The following is a 4282-nucleotide window of genomic DNA, read 5'->3' on the forward strand; positions in this document are numbered from 1 at the left end:
GAGGAATCCAAGGGGTAAATGCAATGCCCTCCTGAGGACGCGGTTCTGCAGCCTCTGGAGTTTGTCCAGGTGCTGCTCCGCCGCGTATCCCCAGACAGGGCATGCATATTCCATGACTGGCCGGATCAGGGCCAGGTACACGTTTACTGCTACTGGGCATGGAAGGGAGCTGGTTGAGTTCAGGATTAGGTATAGGATGAACATTCTGGCGCAGACCATCTTCCTGTGGACCTCGTCTATGTGGGGTTTCCACGTGAGACGAGAGTCCAAGGTTACGCCAAGGTACTAGGCGGTTCTGCGCCAGGGGAGTTGGGTTCCATTTAGGTGAAGATGAAGGGGGGGGGGGGGGGGACGTTGAGGAGGTTCGCGCCTTCCGAGCCTTCGGGTAATCAGCATTGCCTGTGTCTTCTCAGAGTTGATGGTGATGCACCAGCGACGCGCCCAAGTTTCTGTGTCATCTAAAACCTTTTGTAGCCTACGGATGACCAGGTCCTTGTTCGCATTTCTCGTGTAGAAGGCTGTGTCGTCAGCGTACTGCGCAGTGTGCACCAGGGGGGCCGTTGGAGCGTCCGCAATGTACAAAGTGTACAAAACGGGCCCCAGGACCGATCCCTGAGGCACCCCGGCACGAATACGCCTTTTGGTGGAGGTGGCAGTTTCTACTTTGACAGAGAAAGTCCTATTCGTGAGATAGTTTTTGATCAGCTTAACTATGCTCCCGGGGAACCCTTGCGTGTACAACTTGTAGAGTAGCCCTCTATGCCATACTGAGTCAAAGGCTTTGGCTGCATCTAGTAGCACTATCCGGCAGTAGGCTCTGTGGTTGAAGCCTTCTGTGGCTGCTTCAACCACTCTCATGACCTGTTGTGGGGCAGAGTGGTTCTGCCGGAACCCAATTGGAAATCCGGCAGAGCTGCTCTCTGGTAATAGGTTCCTGTATGGGTTTTAGCAGGAGGCGCTCTGGCGAAGTGTCGGGATGCTGTGTTCTGCATATCTATATAGCTGCTTGGCCGTCGTCCGCTACTGTAGGTCGGCCAATCACTTTCCTCCGGAAGGAGGTATCGCGTCGGTGGTGGGGTCGGGGGGCGGCGCGGGCCAGCGTCGAGACCCGGTGGCTATCCAATCTGTCTGCGTACGTCGCTGCCTTCAAATCCGAGTGTTCCTGACGTATTTTGTCAATTGTGGGATTCCACGCTGCACTGAGCTGAAAACCGCTATCCCTGTTTAAAATGGTTCAAATGGTTCTGAGTACTATGGGACTTAACTGCTGAGGTCATCAATCCCCTAGAACTTAGAACTACTTAAACCTAAATAACCTAAGGACATCACACACATCCATGCCCGAGGCAGGATTCAAACCTGCGACCGTAGCTGTCGCGCGGCTCCAGATTGTAGCGCCTAGAACAGCTCGGCCATTCCGGCCGTCTATCCCTGTTTACTAAATTGTTGTGCAGACGTATCTCCACTGCCTCTTTGAAGATCGAGTCCCAAAAACCGTTGCCGCTGCACAGCTTCTTCGTTTTTTCGAATTCAAAGGTGTGTCCCTCGAGAATGCTATGTTCTGCTACAGCGGACTTGTTTGTCTGTCCTAGTCGTACGTTCCTGATGTGTTCAGTACAGCACTGGGAGATACATCGTTGTGTCTGTCCGATGTATTCCATCCCACATTCGCACTCAATACTGTGAATACCCGGCGTCTGCAGCCCCAGTTGATCTTTAGTTGAGCTAAGTATATCTTTGACTTTTTTCAGTGCGCTAAAGATGGTCGTTATTTTTTGCTTCTTTAATGTTCTTGCGATCTTGGCTGTTGGCTGTCCAGCAAACGGCAGAAACGCCACACGTTTTGCTTCGTCTTCTTCTGGTTTCTCCTCCCGCCTCTTATCTGCACACAAGGCGTGTCTTATTTGTGTCTCGGTTTCCCGCAGATGTACTAACTCACGTGGCAAACTCTCGCTGTCTCAGATCGACCTGGCTTTTTGTGCTAAGGTGTTCAGTACTGCGTTAGGTTGTGCTGGATGGTGGCAGCTCCGAGCATTGAGATATAAGTCCGTGTGCGTCTTCTTCCTGTAGACAGAGTGTCCCAACGTACCGTCCGGATTTTTCTTAATCAAAATATCCAAGAAGGGAAGGCAGCCATCCTCTTCTACCTCCATGGTGAATCTGATGCTGTCATGTATGCCACTGAGATAGCGTAGGAACTCCTGTAGATTTTCCTTGCCATGGGGCCACACTACAAAAATGTCGTCTAAGCATCTATAGAAGATCTTTGGTTTATGGCGGGCGGTGTTCAGTGCCACATCTTCAAAGTGCTCCATGTACAAGTTGTCAATACTTGGGGCCAGGGGGGAACCCATGGCAACACCATCTGTTTGTTCATAGAATTTTCCACCACATTTGAAGTACGTTGTGGTTAACACGAGACGGAAGACCCTGAGTGTGTCCTCATCGAAGTGATCTTCTGCAGAACTGCCAGATTATGTACACCTACACCAATATTAAATGTTTCGAGTCTCAACACCACCCGATAATTAGTTTACCCAAATTTCAGTTTTCACGAGATTTTAAAACTTCTAGTATTAAAGTCAGAGAGATGTACTTTAGCATTGAGGTTCAGTTGTATGTAAACTGAAGGTGGAGAGGAGAAGAAAGGAAAGAAAAGGAGAGGGGTCAGTACTGTCAGTTGCATTGGGACATTACGCCGAATCGGCGGCGGCGAATGAAAACGTGTACCGGACTGGGATTCGAACCCAGGATCTCTTTCTTACTAGGCAAATGCGGTAACCACTGCGCCATCCGGAAGACAGCGTAATCGCGGCTGTACGGACTACCTCGGCACGACTCGCGGCCGATCCACACACCCATCGAGTGCTATCTACTCGCAGCCCCTGTCCATTTCCTCCATAGGTTTAGTTGGTTACAAAAACATTCCGTAAAGGATTTCAGGAAACTACATTTTTTTTACTTTTTGAGTTATTCCTATTTCTTTCGAAACTTCAAAAGCACATAACATTGAAGTTAGAGAGATCTCTTTTTGGAATTAGGTTCATTGCGTCATAAAAACATATACTAGAAGTTTTCGTGAAGCTACCTCAATTACTTTTTGAATTATTTAATAAAAAGCATTTGAGTGTCAAAAATTAGAAAAACGTTTTATTTCAGGTTAGACGTGCAGAATTGTGTATTTGTCAACTGCAGATTATTGGACAGTACATTCTCCATCCCTTTCTGCCTGTTCACACAAATACATTACAAGCCCCAGTAAAAGGCCGTGGAATCCAAAAGTCGGACAAGACTACTAAACATTTCAGCTTACGATTTTAAATAACAAATTAATGACAAACTACATATTTTACCCGCCGCCCCACAAGAGGTCGTAATGTTTTAACTTATTATAGTGTGTTCGTTGAATAAATTAATTTGTTTTGTATGTGACGGTTATTTCATTTGTTCTCTATCGAGGATATGTCAGTACTAGACTATAACCACCAGTAATGTGTGCACAAAACTGAGATAGGTTACGTTGTATCAGATGATTGATTTTTTGATGGTGTGATGAAGATGAACAATCGAATCTGATCATGAATGAAGTATAAAAACATGCTGCCGGGCATTAAAATCACAATACCTGTAAGGATAACAAATAACAATACTTTACTTATTGTGCTGGGATTAGACAGTGTTCGAGCTGTCACCTCTGGTAGCAACAACGGCTCTAACCCGGCTGGGCATAGATACAAACTAAATTTGGATGACAAATATGGGAACGTCATTCAAAGCAGTTTTATCTACTTGTGACATTTCATGAATCGTGGGGTTTGGTGAGTAGTAGTTTCTCGGCAATTCACGACTAAATATTTCCAATGGGCACGGTAACAGTCGAGCACCCTCCGGAACGAGGACAGCAGGGGCAGCAAGGTTGAAACATTATATCACATACAACTCCAACGGACTTAACCAGTGACAAATGCAACGGCTGCAGTCCAAATCACTTGCTAGGTGAACCAGAGGTGATTATGTTCTATACCCAATGACACCCCATACCATCAAATGGTTCAAATCGCTCTGAGCACTATGGGACTTAACATCTGAGGTCATCAGTCCCCTAGAACTTAGAACGACTTAAACCTAACTAACCTAAGGACATCACACACATCCATGCGCAAGGCTGGATTCGAACCTGCGACCTTAGCAGTCGCGCGGTTCCGGACTGAAGCGCCTAGAACCGCTTCCCATACCATCACGACAGGTGTTAAGGCCACACTTAATCTCGCAACGCTGGTCT

General features: G+C 47.1%; 1 non-coding gene across 1 annotated transcript; it reads right to left on the minus strand.

Annotated features, from left to right (window-relative positions):
- Nucleotides 1–2726: 2726 nt before the first annotated feature.
- Nucleotides 2727–2799, minus strand: Trnat-agu. The gene has a single exon. It is a non-coding gene; the product is annotated as a tRNA-Thr (tRNA).
- Between the last annotated feature and the right edge of the window lie 1483 nt (nt 2800–4282).

The sequence above is a fragment of the Schistocerca piceifrons genome, chromosome 1 (genome assembly GCF_021461385.2).
Source record: "Schistocerca piceifrons isolate TAMUIC-IGC-003096 chromosome 1, iqSchPice1.1, whole genome shotgun sequence".
Taxonomy (NCBI): Eukaryota; Metazoa; Arthropoda; class Insecta; order Orthoptera; family Acrididae; genus Schistocerca; species Schistocerca piceifrons.